This window comes from Pleurodeles waltl, chromosome 4_2, assembly GCF_031143425.1.
Source record: "Pleurodeles waltl isolate 20211129_DDA chromosome 4_2, aPleWal1.hap1.20221129, whole genome shotgun sequence".
Classification (NCBI taxonomy): Eukaryota; Metazoa; Chordata; class Amphibia; order Caudata; family Salamandridae; genus Pleurodeles; species Pleurodeles waltl.
Window position 1 is genome coordinate 675,036,930 of NC_090443.1, and position 16,858 is coordinate 675,053,787.

Sequence of the window (16,858 nt, forward strand, 5' to 3'; positions counted from 1 at the left end):
TCTCTCTGTCATGGTCGGAGATCTTGTGTGGGCTCGCCCATACCGTGTGGGCCCAGTGTTCCACGGACTTAATTGGAACACTACCTGGACTACTATGCTTGGTGTATATTTTGTTAATGGTGTATATATATATTTTTGCATAATTGATTTTAATATATTTCTATGGTTACACTCATTTCCGTTTGTCTTTGCATTCTTCCGGGGGGGTTGGGAGGTGTAACTATCATGAATTAATATGTATTAGTGTGTGTGTTGTAGTGGGTGATTGTGGGGGCAGGGGTGTTGCGTGTGTGTGTCCCTGTTTTTTCCCTCCCCCCTCCCCTGTGTCGTAGGTGCAGTACTCACCGTGGTCTTCGCCGCCGGCGTTCGTGCTCCTGGTAGAGGAGAAGGAAGACTATCGCAGGGAGAATTTGGAGTTCCGGCTCCATGGTGTCCTAGTTCCTCATGGGGTGTATATAGGTGAGCGTTTTCCCTTCGGAATCCTGTTTCCGCCGTGTTTTTATCCACGGTGAATCCGCCCCGGAAAAGGTGGCGGATTGGCCTGTTGTGATACTGTGGGTGGTACTTTTTCCTCCGCCTGTCTGCTGGCGGTGTCCGCCGCACTGTTTGTTTGTACCGCCGTGGCGGTCGGAGTGTTAAAGTGACTGGCCCTCATTCTGACCTTGGCGGTCGGCAGAGAGGCGGCGGTCGGACCGCGAACAGACCGGCGGTCAAAAAAATGGCATTCTGACCGCGGCGGTCACCGCCGCGATCGACCGCCACTTCCCCACTCCGACAGCCACGGCGGTCATGACCGACGGGCTGGAGTCTGCGCCCTCCGGTCCGGCGGTCGACCCAAGACCGCCAACGGTATCATGACCCTGCTTACCGCCGTGGTTTCTGGCGGTCGGGAACCGCCATGCGAACCATGGCGGTAGGCACTATCGGGGCCAGGGAATTCCTTCCCTGGCACTGATAGGGGTCTCCCCCACCCCCCACTGCCCCCCCGAGTCCTCCCCCCACACCCTCCACCCCCCTGCCACCCCCCAGAGGTGGTACGAACCCCCTCCCCACCCCCACCCCGACATGCACATACACGCACCCCGACATGCACACACCCCCAACATGCACATATACACACCCCCTACACACACACATACACAACGGGGACACATACCCGCACACATACATGCCGACATGCGCACCCGCCGAACTACACACATTGCCCATAGGCACAGCAGCACTCCCCGCCCGCATGCACGCACTCACACACCCCCTCTACACACTCACACGCACACCCCCATGCACGCACACATCACACAACACCCCCCCACCCCCTCCCCTCACGGACGATCAACTTACCTTGTGCGTTGGTCCTCCGGGAGGCGACAGGAGCCATGGGGAGGTGACCGCCAACAGAAGACCGCCAACAGAAGACCGCCACACAGAAATGTGGGTCGTAATTCTGTGGGCGGTGTTCTGCTGGAGTGGCGGTGGAGGTTGACCAGTCTCCACTTTCCCGCCGACCGCCAGTGTGGCTGCTGGCGGTTTTCCGGCGGAACGCTCCCAGCGGTCGGAATGCGCACAGCGGCATACCGCCGCGGTCGGCGGTCTTCACCGCAGCGGTAACTCGGCGGTCTTGCGAAAAGACCGCCAAGGTCAGAATGACCCCCACTGTCTTTGTTGGCGGTTTCCGCCACTGTCGTAATTGCAAATGTTTTACCGCCGGCCTGTTGGCGGTCTTACCGCCGCTTCAGCACCAACTGCCAGGGTTGTAATGACCACCTAAATGTTTGCTTCAGGTATAATAAGAATCTAGCCCACATATAGGTGACACATGATCAATGACTGGCCTCTTAGTTTACAAATAGCATTGCCATCAGGGCAGGAGTGTTTCTCAGTTTATGTTTAAACACTGAACTTTAATACATGTATTACTAATGCACATGGAAGCACCATGTCCTTTACAGAGACAGTACAATTCCAAGAAATGCCCAGAAACCTTCCCACCTGCTTGCAGCTTTACTGATAAAGCTATATAATGTATCACCAATAATCTCTGCAAATTGGGTTCTAGAAAACCTATTTATCCTTTACACAACACCAAGTAGTGTTCTGCCTTGTTTTCACCCTATTCAAATATATTTTTCACAGAAGTACACAACTACTGAAATATATTTTGAAATGTTTGTACAGTTGACATAATCATTTAAATGTTGCGTGTTAGGAAACACCTGGCACCTTACAGCCTTTCATTTCGGACTCTGTACAGAAGGTCATACAGTTCACCTTCCAAGATCCTGGGCCTCTGCAGGCAGGCCAAAAATTAGTTGCAAGAAGACAAACTTACTTTTGACCTCTGTCTCTGAACACAGAGCAGATGTGACAAGATAAGAACAAGATTTAAAAGTTTATTGCTCCTTCACTTTCTGACTAAACAGAACACTGGTTCTTTGTCAACTTACTGGAAGGGGCACATACGTCCTAAAAATATCCCCACCTGATAAAATATGACTCGCCATAGCGTGGGGGTGAGTAGATTTTTCGAGGGCTGATATAACTAATAGTTTAATTCTTTAGTTATTAAGACATCCGTTATGATAGGAGAAATTAATAAATAGCTTTGAGACAATGACTCAATGTGTGTGGATGAGTCATATTGATATTGAATTATGAGCAGTGCCTCATTTGTTGAGACACCTATTTCTTGAAGCCCTCTTCCATTAACATTTGTAATTAAATACGTGTTACATATTAAAAGTAGGGGTGGTTGAAATATTCCATTCCACAAGCAGAATTGGTGGAATTTTAAGTTACTCAAGTAAAGCAGAGTTCAGTCCAAATTCCGCCAATCGCCGTGTGGTGGAATTTTGTTCTCTTGTGTGGCTCCAGGATGGTAAGTTGACAAGTGTGAGCAGGGTTTGGCATCCCCTAACACGATTTTCAGTCGCAAGGAGGACATTTAGTGAGATGTTTCTAACATGGGCTATCTTGGGCGGTCACAACCCTTTGCAGTCAGAAGGCTGGCACTCAAGCAGACAATCTACGTGAGCTGCAGCAAAAGCGTATCTACGCTTTCAGTGGGGAATACGCACTCGGTGCTACATCATAGTACAAGCAGCTTGATGTGCCTATTCCCGCCCACTGGTGGAGCTCCTTGGAATCTCACAGATGCCCTCATTACAACCCTGGTGGTTGGCGATAAAGTGGCGCTAATACCGCAAACAGGCCGGCGGTAATTAACGCCAAATCATGACCACAGTGGAAACAGCTCAGACAGACAGACACTTTAAAACACTGACCGCCAGGGTGGAATTGACAGGCACCACGGCGGTAACCGCCTACGGTCAGGCAGAAGACAATGTTCCGCCAACTGTATTAAGACATGCCAATCCACCACCTTTCCTGGGGCGGTACCAACAACATCAAAAGCTTGGCAGAAACACTGCACAGAAGGGAAACGACTCACCTGTGGAGACTCTAGGAAGAACCACGCCTCCATGGAGCCCGAGTTGCATGTCTTCCCCATGCTCTTCTACGTGCTGCTCCACTACAAACACCAATGACGGCGAAGACGACCACGGTGAGAACAGCCACCTAGCACACAGGGGAGGGGGGGAAGAAAAAGAGAGTGACACACACACACAACACCCCCACCCCCAACACCATACACACAAGCAGATACAGTAAAATAACATATTGACTCCCCCATACCCCTCAGGAATAAAGCAAGGACAAGTACAATAGATTAAAGTGAGTGTAATAAGATAGATATTGTAGGAATACGTGCATCCAAATAAAAATGTATATACATATGTACAAATCAAGGGACACTGCCCAGTCCTCAATGTTCATGGGCCACAGGGCCACATCACAAAGTCCAAGGCCCCACCTCACTCCTGCAACAACACGGAGAGAACACTGCAGGGGAATCAGGTCGAAAATAGGCAGGCACCTCAGGCTGGATGGGGAACGGGGGAACACCTTGGCTGGAAGATGGTACAAATCCACTGGTCCTGGAGGGGGCAACATGCCCATTGTTTTGTCCTGGGGAGTGCAAGGCCGCAGTCTCTCGAGTGGATGACTTCTCTACTGGCTCTGGAGGGGGCAACATGCCCTGTGCTCTGTCCTGGGGAGTGCAAGGCCACAGTCTCTCGAGTGGATGACTTCTCCACTGGCACTGGAGGGGGCAACATGCCCTGTGCATAGTCCTGGGGAGTGTAAGGCCACAGTCTCTCGAGTGGATGACTTCTCCACTGGTTCTGGAGGGGGCAACGCACCCACAAGGCCCACACACCCCACCCGGATACCACCCCACCAGGTGTAATTTGTAATGAAGGGCACTGTACTCACCCCCTTGTTGATGCTGTGATGCCCCCAAGCACCCATCCAGCTCTGGATAGGCTACCGCCAGTATGCGAAACATCAGGGGGATCAGGGTTCGACGGGCACCACTTCCTCGTTGGGAGGCCATCCCCAGCAGGGCCTCCGCCGTCTTCCATGCCCAGCATCTCAGGTCCTCCCACCGTTTGCGACAGTGGGTGCTCCACCTGCCGCAGACCCCCAGGATCCGCACGTCTTTGGCAATGACACGCCATATACCCTTCTTTTGATGGGCGCTAACCTGCAGGGAAATACACACAGAGAAAGGTATTAGTCCGACCATCCTGCTTGTTACACTTGCTGGCCCACCATGCCCCTTCACATCCCCATTAGCACAGACATGGCTCAGCATACCTGCTGCACGCTGCCCAGGGCCCATCCACCAACACCCCCTACACGAGGCCTTCACACACCACTCCAAGCATTCATGGCCCATGCATTGTACTCACGGTGTACTCACCTGTTGGTCTGGAGGTCCATACAGCAATCGGTACTGGGGTAGGACCCCATCCACCAGTCGCTCCAACTCCACCAAGGTGAAGGCAGGGCCCCTTTCCCCAGTCACAAGAGCCATGGTTGGATTCAGACACAGGTCACAGCAGTATATGCAGTGTAGGTCCTCTCCTGGTGACGGTCAGGTAGTAAGTGAGTGAACAGATAGAAAATGGCGGCAACATCTGCGGTGGTGCGTACCGTCACCGCCGGCATACGTCACCATTGGCCACTGTACCCCATAGGGCCCAATGATAACCAATGAGGAGTGGCACGGTGGTTCTCGACCGCCTCCCGTAAAGGCGCACAACGTCAGCGGAATTACCTCTCTTCCACCTGTCCCTCCATACTGGACAGATGGACGCCATTTCAGGGGGTGTAGGCCATGGATCCTAACTATGCCACATTACACAAATTCACATTTTGGACCTATCACACCTAAATAATGTAACAATCACAATATGTATAGAACTGTAGTGGTTGCTATGTACAGATAATGACCAACTGCTCACTCTTTTGCCCCATAGATTGCAACCGCTGTGGATGAATAGGAAATGGAGACATCCCCCATGTGCAGATCCCTGGTGCACTTCGCAACAATGGAGGACAGGCACATTAACCTCACCTATAGACTTGACAGGGCCACAATCACGGAGCTGTGTGCCCAATTGGATCCTGACCTAATATATGCTATCCGTCACCCCACTGGGATCCCCCTCTTGTGTAAGTGCTATTTGTGCTCCATTTCCTGGCAACTGGTTCTTTCCAAGTGACAGTGGGCTTGGCAGCAGGAATGACACAGCTAATGTTCTCAATAGTGCTGACCAGAGTTTTGCCTGCCCTGATTAAACACATGTGCAGCTACATCATTTTCCCCCAGGTGAAGGATTTGGCCACAGTGAAAGCTGACTTCTATGTAATGGGACATATCCCCAACATCATTGGGGCAATTGATGGAACACATATTGCATTTGTCCCCCCATGGCAGAATGAACAGGTCTTCAGAAATCGAAAGAGTTTTCACTCCATGAATGTCCAAATGGTGTGCCTGGCGGACCAGTACGTCTCCTACGTCAATGCTAAGTATCCTGCGTCTGTGCATGATGCCTTTATCCTGAGGAATAGCAGCATCCCAAATGTGATGGCCCAACTCCAGAGGCACAGGGTGTGGCTAATAGGTGAGCCCTGGCTCCCACCCAGTCGATGTCGGTGTATAGGTATGTTGTGGGCCCTAAGGGTGAGTGTATGGCTAACAGTTGTACCTCACTATTTGCAGGTGACTCTGGTTACCCCAACCTCTCATTGCTACTGACCCCTGTGAGGAATGCCAGGACAAGGGCAGAGGAACGTTACAATGAGGCACATGGGCGAACAAGAAGGATAATAGAAAGGATATTCGGCCTCCTGAAGTCCAGGTTGCATTGCCTCCATCTAACAGGTGAATCCCTGTACTACTCACCCAAGAAAGTGTCCCCGATCATCGTGGCATGCTGTATGTTGCACAACCTTGCCTTGCGCCGCCATGTGCCTTTTCTGCAGGAGGAGGAGGCTGGAGATAGCCGTTTGCAGCAGTGGACCCTGTGGACAATGAAGATGAGGAGGCAAAGGATGATGATGAGGACAACAGAAGTGCAGTCATTCGTCAATACTTCCAATAACACACAGGTAAGACTGTGTAACTTCACATTTCATTCACAGTTTGATGTGTAACATTGTCACTGGCAGGCTGTGAATTCCTAATTCTATGCCCACTCACTCTACCCTTTGGCATCTCTGTTTGCAGATGTTGGTGCCCCACTATTGCTCTTGGTGTGTTCAGTGCAGCCAACAACACGTCTTTCCTATGTAAATATTACTGTACAGTTGAATTGCAATGTTTGAACCTTGTTAAACGAATACATTTTGAAATCATTTGGCATACACCACACTTCTATTTTTTCTAATTGTGTTTATTGCAGGGCTCTGAAGAAGAGGGGGTAGTGCAATTGGCTGGGTTGATGATGGAGAAAAGTCCAGGGTAGAGTCCAGTCTATTTGTATCACAGGTGCAGTGTCCAAGGGGGCATAGGAAAGGGAGCAATGGAAGTTCAAGGGGGACAAGGTGACAGAGTGGGACACAAGGGTGACAATCAGGAGAGTCGTATTTCCTGGTGGGGGTCTTGGGAATAGTCTCTGGCTTCTGTCTGGATCGCAGGGAACATTTGTGGGGTGGTTCACCTTCTGCAGGGGGAGAGGTGCTGGTGGCCTGTTGGTCCTGTGGCGGGCCTCCTGCCCACTAGTGGCAGCGGAGGTGGAGGGCTGTTCAGTAGTCAGGCTAGTGTCAGAGGCTCGGTGGTGTGCCACTGACTCCCTCATACTGTTGGCCATGTCTGCCAGCACCCCTGCAATGGAGACCAGGGTGGTGTTAATGGACTTCAAGTCCTCCCTGATCCCCAGGCACTGTCCCTCCTGCAGCCACATGTTCTACTGCCTCTTGTCCAGAATCTGGCCCAGCGTATCCTGGGAATGTTGGTAGGCTCCCAGGATCAAGGTGAGTGCCTCCTGGAAGGTCAATTCCCTGGGCCTGTCCTCCGCCAGTCACACAGTAGTCCTCCAAGCTTCCCTGTTGTCCTGTACCTCTGTCCCCTGAACTGTGTGCCCACTGCCACTGACCCCAGGTCCCTGATTGTCTTGGGTTTTTGGGGTGCCCTGGGATCCCTGTAGTGGTAGACACACTGCTGATTGCCGTGTCCTGGGGACAGAGGTATGGGCCCGCTGGGTGAGTGCTGTGGTGGTGTTTCCTGAGGGGGGAGGCTCTGTAGTGGTGTGAGACTGTGGCTGGGTAACCGACTGTCCGGAGGTCCCTGATGAGCCAGGTTGGTCATCCAGATCCAGGCTACCAGAGCTGCTGTCATCACTGTGGACCTCTTCTGTGGGGGGACTGGATGTTGCTGGCACCTCTTCTCCGGTGACATTGGCTGGGATACCTGTGGGGATGTAAATGCAGTTGTATTGTTTCTGTGTGTGACATCGTGTGCATGGGTGGGTTGCCCTCTATGTTTGTTATTGCTCTGGCTGCTTTGCCTGGTGTGAGTTGTTATTTGGTGGCTAGCTGATTCTAAAGTGCATGCTTTAGTGATGGGTGTCCATGCAGGGCTGTGAGGGGTGTCCATGCATTGGTAGAACATGCAGGGCTTGGCATTGGGATAAGTGAGATGTAATGGTGGGTGGGTGGGAAGTGGTGGAGTGATGGAGTGAGGGTGGGAGTTTGTGATGGCATGCAGGTAGGGGGGTGATAGAAATGGAGAGTTGACTTACCAGAGTCCAGCACTCCTGCCAGGCCCTCAGGATGCATGATTGCCAAGACTTGCTCCTCCCATGTTGTTAGTTGTGGGGGAGGAGATGGGGGTCCACCGCCAGTCCTCTGTACAGCGAGTTGGTGTCTTGCTGCAATGGAACGTACCTTCCCCCGTAGGTCGTTCCACCTCTTCCTGATATCATTCCTTGTTCTGGGGTGCTGTCCCACAGCATTGACCCTGTCCACGATTTTCCACCATAGCTCCATCTTCCTAGAAATGAATATCTGCTGCACCTGTGATCCAAAGAGCTGTGGCTCTACTCGCACGATTTCCTCCACCATGACCCTCAGCTCCTCCTCAAAGAATCTGGGGTGTTGTTGTGGTGCCATGAGTGTAGTGTTAGTGGTGTGTGTGAGGGTGTGTAGGGTAAAGTGTTGGGATGTGTTTTGTAAGGTGCATGGGTGGTATGGAGGTGATGGTGGTGTGTAGGTCTGGTCTTGTCAGTAGTCTGTTGGCAATGGTTTGTAGTCTTAACGGTTTGTGGGTACTGTGGGTGGGTGTTTTATAGTGGTGTGTGTGTGTGTGAGTGGTGTGTGTTTGTGTGTCAGGTGTGTGTAGTGTGTAGTTTGAATTGGCCAATGTGGTGCTGTTTTGTTAGTGTGTGTGTATTTTGAGTGCAGCGATATGTACCTCCAATGGTTTACTGCCATTGAATGTCCGCCATGGTAATCAGTGGGTCATAATGTTATGGGCGTTGTTCTGGTGGCTTAACGGTGTGGGTTTGGATACCGCCACTTTATCACTGACCTTTGGGCTAGCGGATTTGTGTGTGTGTCTGAATAGTGATGGATTGGTGTATGTGTGTCATAATATGGTTAGGGGATATCCACGGCGGCGGCAGTATGTTGGCGGAAGTCTGCATGGAGGTAAGTGGGATTTACCGCCAATGTCACAATGAGGGCCAGAGTTTTTATGTAACTTCACAGAATTCACTCAAATTCATCAAGTTCCACCAACCCCTATATAAATGTTCATATTTTAAGTGCAATGTAAGGTGGGTCAACATGCATCTTCATGTTCAACAGTGCTCGGACACAATTGATTATCTGGCTAATAATCTGCTTCAATGTTTCTGTGGATGATTGGACTGTGTCTCGTTCAAAGTCAGTCGTACCTTTTTCTTTGTCCTCTCCATCGTTTCCTCTCCTGATAGTACTTTCTCAACTGTTGGGTATTGTTTGTATTCATCCAGCACATCAGAACTGTCTCAAAGACAAGACAGGTTCCTTTTCGCTGTGTGGGAAAAGGAAATTCAGTTTTTTTCTCAAGACTGATACTACTGAATATTAATCCTTTTGGTGCAGCCATCAGTCAACTGCTGCACTACCTTCGCAGTGCTGGTGTAGGTAGGCCATTGGCTGACACTGGGTGGGCATCTAAAGACCCCTCTAGTGAAGAGTGCCAGAGGGAGCCCTTCAATATTTCTTGACCTCTGGCTACCCACTACCCGGGAAGAGCAGTCAGTCTTATTTTTGTCTAATGACAATCAGTGAGCAGGGCGCACGAACATCATTACACTAAAGTGAAAGCAATACAAGCCAATGGGTTAATTTTACTTTAACTACATCAGTTCTCAGGGGGCATATCTCAACCCCCTGAGCACTGATTGGGATGAGAACAATATTGTTGGAAATGGGCAAAACTTCCCTTTCCAACTATATCTCTCCCTAGTGGATCACCATAAGAGAGCGATCACCAAGCAGTGATCCACCCAGTAGATACCAGGGGTTTGGGGGAAACAGGCACCACTTAGTCATCCACTTCATCCAAAGTGCCACCATCAGACAGCCCAGCACCTCGCACTGCAGCTGGAACAAAGTGTCCAAAAACCAATGGAGCAATAACCTCAACACCTCCCCTCCTGACACCACTACTAACCTTAAACAAGCCTAGCCAACCGCATCAAAGACAGCTTCAACCACAGCAAGAAAACTCTTCAGCATCATCAAGGAGTTCTCCAACCCTGCATCACCTGAAAACAATTGCACCTTTCAGGTTGCTTAAAATCCTTGTTGCTCTAAGATCTTCCCACTCCAACAGGGGGTACCTCAGGGTTCTTCTTTGAGCCCTACATTTTTAACTTGTACATGTGCCCCCTGGCTGATATCATCGAGCGAAGTGGTTTTAACATTGTGACTTTTGCCGATGATATAAAACTGGTTATTACTTTGTCTCAGGATCTAGAGAGCTCAGCAACCCAACTAAGATCTTGCCTGATGGAGGTGGCAGAATGGATGAGCCACAGCTGCCTCAGATTGAATGCTGGGAAAACTGAAATCATCATCATTGGTAAACAGCCTTCAATTTGGTCAGCAGCTTGGTGGCCTGACTTGCTGTGACTTGTGCATAGCCCTAAGCCAAAAGCTAGGAAACTTGGAATCTGTTTCAAATCACAGATTTCTTTTGAGCATCAAATTTCTAGCCTAGCAGTCCATTGTTTTGGGCTACCTAGCTCTCAGCCCCTGCCAGAAGCAGCCATGAAAACACTGATCCAATGATTAGCAATCTCAAACCTTGATTATTGTAATGTACTGTACTGTCTCAAAAGGTTGCAGTGAGTACAAAACGCAGTGCCCAGATAGTTGCTGAAACTCCCAAACAGGACTAGAATAACAACAGCATTAGCACAATTTCACTGGCTTCCCCTAAGGGAAAAGGTAGCCTTCAAGGCAATGAGCCTCTGCCATAAAATTCTCAATGGGAAAGGACCATGCTACCTACACCCTTAGATTAAGGGGGTCATTACAATCCTGGCGGATGGTGTTAAAGGTGCGGTAATTCCGCAAACAGGCCGGCGGACAAAAAAAGGGAATTATGACCGTGGAGGAAACCGCCAACATAGACAGCCACTTTAACACACCGCCCGCCACGGCGGTACAGACAAGCAGCGCGGCGGTCACCGCCAACAGACAGGCGGAAGACAATGTACCGCCCACAGTATCACAACCCGCCAATCCGCCAAATTTTCCGGGGCAGATTCACCGTGGATAAAAACACGGCGGAAACAGCTTTTGCAATGGAGAAAACGCTCACCTCAACACACTCCACGAGGAAGGAGGACACCATGGAGCCGGAATTACAAATACTCCCTGCCATTGTCTTCCTGCTCATCTACGAACACCAGCAATGGCGGCGCCGAAGACAACGGTGAGTACTGCACCTACGACATAGGGAAGGGGGGAGGCAAAAGTCATGGGGACAACCGCAACACCCCCACCTCCACCCTCTCACATTACAACACACACACCAATGCATTTCCAAACATCACAGTAACAACCCACAACCCCCCCAGAAGAATGCAAAGACAAAAGGAAATCAGTCCAAACATTGTAATATATCAAAATACAGTTCCAAATATATACAGATATATATACACATTCAAAATTAGATACATTACGAGAAGTAGTGCAGGTATGCACATATCAATGTCCGTGCACCACTGGTCCAAAAATGCATGGGCGAGGCCCACACTAGATACCAGTCCACAAACGGAGAGAACACTGCAGGGGCATCAGATAGAAATACAACAGGCACCTCAGGGTGAAGGGAAGGGGGGGCACCTCAGCCGGATTACAGCACCACGCCAGATCCACAACGGGGCTCCATGCCCATTGATGTATCCTGGGGAGTGCAAAGCCACAGTCTCTCAAGTCTCTACAGTGGGTGGTTTGACCACTGTTCAATCCTGGGGAGTGCAAAGCCACAGTCTCTCAAGTCTCTACAGTGGGTGGTTTGCCCACTGTTCAATCCTGTGGAGTGCAAAGCCACAGTCTCTCAAGTATCTACAGTGGGTGGTTTGCCCACTGTTCAATCCTGGGGAGTGCAAAGCCACAGTCTCTCAAGTCGATAACAGTCTCCACTGGTTCTGGAGGGGGACTGGTGCCCAGAGTGCTTCATTCTGTTAAGGACAGACGGAGTAGATGCATGTGTCCACTGGTTCTGGAGCGGGAATGGTGCCGAGACTGCATCAGGCTCCCTGTGACGGTTCCTTTTCCGTCACTGTCCCAGCTGCACATGGGATAACGATGCTTGATGTGGCGGTGTTTTCCTTGTTCAGCAGTGCTTTGCCCTGTTCAGCGGTCTTCACCATGGCGGTCTTTTCCTTGTGCAGCGATGCTTTGCCATGGCTGTCACTGACCTGTTCAGCGGTGCTTTGCCCTGTTCAGCGGTGCTTTGCCATGGCGGTCTTTTCCTTGTGCAGCGGTGCTTTGCCATGGCGGTCTCTGACCTGTGCATTGGTGTGTGGCATGACGCTCCTTCATTGCCCAGCGGGGCTGTGGCTACCAGGGCCCTCCTGGGCACTGACTCCGGCGGTGGTCTCCTGACCAGTGACGATACTGCTGCCCTCCTGGGCACTGACTGTGGCGGTGGTCTCCTGACCAGTGACGATACTGCTGCCCTCCTGGGCACTGACTCCGGCGGTGGTCTCCTGACCAGTGACGATACTGCTGCCCTCCTGGGCACTGACTCCGGGGGTGGTCTCCTGACCAGTGACGACGGTGCTGGCGGTGGCGTCCTGGCCGCCGGGGAGGATGGCGCCCTTCACCTCCGTGCTGCTCTTACCAGACTTCTTCTGGCCCCTCACCACCTTTGGAGGAGTCACAGCTGACTCTGCAATCCCCCTGGGACCCTTGTGAGCAGTTTTGCCACCAGGAGTCTTCACCCTGTCCCATCGGCCACTTTCCAACTTGAGGTGCTTCACAGGGGGTGGACTGGCAGTGCTTTGGCTCCGTGTCACACTGGCTGCCCTGGTGGCCGGTGCACTCCACACACCTTGAACACGCACCACAGGTCCTGGTGTTTTTTTAGCTGAGGTGCTACTACGGGACTTATGAATTGGAGGGGTGGGGGTGGTGGCAAAGAGGTCAACGTTGCTGAGGAAGAGTTGCTGACGAAGACTGGGATGGGTAGCTGGAGGGGGTCTGGGAGTGGAGGAATAGGAGGTGGTTGTAGGAGGTGTAACTTTAGGTGTTTTGGGTGTAGGTGCAGGTACTGGAGGCTGTCGTGAGGTGGATGGATGTTGGGTGTGTGGGTGCCCGCGTTTGTGTACTTTGGGCGGAGGTGTCACAGACACACTGGGAGTGGACACAGGGGACGTGTAAATGGTAGTGGGGGTAGTGAGTGCAGGTGAGCGGGGTGTGGTGCTGGGTGTTCTGGTGTGAGTCCTAGTGCCTGTAGATGTAGTGCATGCAGGTGAGAGTGTAGACGACACTGGGAGGGAGGAGGGAGACGACGAGGAGGGGGACACAGTGGAGGCAGTGGATGTTGCTGTGTCTGTATGTGGGTGATGCTTGCGTGGGTGCCTATGGGTTGTGTGGTGCCTATGTTTGCCGGAGCTACTTGTGTGTGTTGAGGTGTATGCATGCTTGTTTGATGGTGTGCTTGGGATAGGCTGGGGAACAGGGGCTTGGGTCTGGGTGGAGGAAGTTGGAGGAGGGAGGCTAGACACAGGGACAATGGCTGCCATCAGTGCTGAGGCCAGAGATTGCAGGGTTTGATGATGGGCAGCCTGACCAGAATGAATGCCCTCCGGGAATGCATTAGTGTGTTGCAACTCCCTTTCTACACCCTGGATAAAATTCACAATGGTAGACTGCCCAACACTGAGGGACCTGAGGAGGTCAATGGCCTCCTCACTGAGGGCAGCAGGGGCGACAGGGGCAGGGGCTGAGGTGCCTGGGGCGAAGGTGATGCCCACCCTCCTGGGTGAGCAGGCACGGGGCGAACGCTGAGGGGTTGCTGGGAGGGCGGTGCTGGTAGGGGGGGTGGCGGCTGTAACTGTAGAAGTGGGGGGCACAGATGGTGCCGCCACCACAAGGGAGCTCCCATCGGCAGACGAGTCCGTGCCGCTGGTTGGTGATTCTGTGCCCGACGTAAAGCTCCCCTCGCCCTCATCCCACTGGTGTATTCAGAGTCTGTGGTGTGGCCCTCCATGGCCATGTGGGATGCAGCTCCCTCATGCTCTGGTGCCACTGTACCTCTGCCTGATGATGCTGATGCACAAAAGAACAGGGAGAGCAGAAAAAGGGGGGGAGGGGGACGACAGAAGAAAGACAGGTTGAGTGCATGGCTTACCGCTACTGTTGGCGGACAATACAGACACAGCAGCCCCCTGCACTACTCCGTGCTCTTGGCCACTACAGATGCAATTCCTGGGATCTGGCCTAAATGGCTATGGTGGACATCTGCACACATGGATGCCACAGGGGCATGTATACCTGTACTTGGCCCTCTACTGAGGTGGGGTGGAGTGGCACATGGCCTGCATTACAGAGGGGCCTAGCCTACGTAAGTCGCCCTGGCCTAGGGAAACCCACATCCCTCCTCCCCCACCCAAACCCCTCCACTGCGCGCAAAGTCCCCAGAATGAGAGTGTACTCACCCCCTTGTGTCTGCTGTGATTCCCTCAAGCGCCCATCCAAATCCAGGTAGGCCACCGCCAGGATCCAGAACATCAGGGGGGTCATGGTGCGACGGGCACCCCTCCCACATTGGGAGGCCATCCCCAGCTGAGCCTCTGCCGTCTTCTTGCTCCAGCGGCGAATGTCCTCCCATCTTTTCCGGCAGTGGGTGCCCCATCTCTGGTGGGCCCCCAGGGTCCAGACGTCCTTGGCGATGGCATGCCAAATGTCCTTCTTCTGGTGGGCGCTGACCTAGATGGCATGCACAGGGGAAGAAGAGAAGTCATTACCAACTGCCCCGTCGATGTGAGTGGCCCCCATCCCTACCCTTGCCATGTGGCACATGCATTCACAGTCCTTCATGTTCCCTGAACTCTGCCCCCTTCCTTCTTACAACCAGCCCTCTCCACCCAGGCATAGCCCATACAACGTGCTCCTTGTGTACTTACCTGTTGGTCTGGAGGACCGTAGAGTAGCGTGTACTGGGGGAGGACCCCGTCCACGAGCTTCTCCAACTCCTGAGCAGTGAAGGCAGGGGCCCTTTCCCCAGATGCAGCAGCCATTGTCTCTTCCAGACCGAGGTTACAGCAGCACTTGCAGTGTAGGTCCTCTCCTGTCGAAGATCAGGTTTCGAGTGATTGAACAGATAGAAAATGGCGGTCACGTCCGCGGCGGTGACGTCCGCGGCAGTGCGTATCATCACCGCCGGCGCACTTCATCAATGGCTCCTGGGACCCACAGGGTCCAATGTTAACCAATGCAGCATTGTGCCGCGGTCTACGACCGCCTACCGCAACGGTGTACAACGCCAGCGCAGATACCTCACATCCCATTGTCCCAGTTTAGAGGTCAGGCTGCCGCCATTTCAGGGACCCACATGGCTTCATTTACTACTGCGTCACACATACCTAGGCCTACACTCAACACACATACAGGAAGAGTCTTGTGTTTGATGTCGTGTTCTGTGTATCTGTGGGTACATATCTGGAAATTTGTTGACTCTGTGGTCGCTGTTGTCCTTCCTAGGCACCGTCAGCTTGGACATGTGAGAAGATGGCGGAATCCTCCGGTGTACCGACCGCTGGTGGACCTGTTGACGATGGAGGAGCGACATTTAATCATCACCTACAGGTTTGACCGTGCCACTATCCAGGAACTATGTACCCAGTTGGAGCCAGACCTGATGTCACCAATCCGCCATCCCACTGGAATCGCCCCTGACATGCAGGTGCTGTCAGTGCTCCATTTCCTTGCAAGTGGGTCTTTTCAGACAACAGTGGCCATGGCATCAGGGATGTCCCAGCCTATGTTTTCCAACGTGTTGTCCAGAGTGTTGTCTGCCCTGCTGAAACACGTAAGGAGCTACATCATTTTCCCTCAGGTGGAGGATTTGGCTACAGTGAAAGGTGACTTCTATGCCCTTGGACATATCCCCAACGTCATAGGTGCTATTGATGGCACCCATGTAGCTCTGGTCCCCCCCCCACAGGAGTGAACAGGTGTACAGGAACCGGAAGAGTTATCATTCGATGAATGTACAGATGGTATGTTTGGCAGACCAGTACATCTCCCAGGTAAATGCTATGTTCCCTGGCTCTGTGCATGATGCCTACATCCTGCGGAATAGCAGTATCCCGTATGTGATGGGTCAACTCCAGAGGCACCGTGTGTGGCTATTAGGGGACTCTGGTTACCCCAACCTGTCCTGGCTATTGACACCAGTGAGGAATCCCAGGACCAGGGCAGAGGAACGCTACAATGAGGCCCATGGACGGACTAGGAGGGTGATCGAATGGACCTTCGGCCTCCTGAAGGCCAGGTTCAGGTGCCTCCATATGACAGGTGGTTCCCTATTCTACTCACCAAAGAAGGTGTGCCAGATCATCATTGCCTGCTCGATGCTTCACAATCTTGCTTTGCGACGCCAGGTGCCTTTTCTGCAGGAGGATGGTCCAGATGGCGGTGTTGTGGCAGCTGTGGAGCCTGTGGAGCCTGTGGAGCCTGTGGACAGTGATGAGGAGGAAGCTGAGGAAGAAGACATAGATAACAGGGAGTCAGTCATACAGCAATATTTCCAGTGACACACAGGTGAGAACATTTCTGTCTTACCATTACATTCACTTTCACACTTCTACCTCTATCATGCACTATTTGGTCACTGAGTTGTACCTTTCCATTACGGTTTCACAGGTGTGGTTACCAACGTGTGTCATCTGCTTGCATCCTTCAAGGACTTGTGATGTGTGACATAGGTATGTTGGCTTTA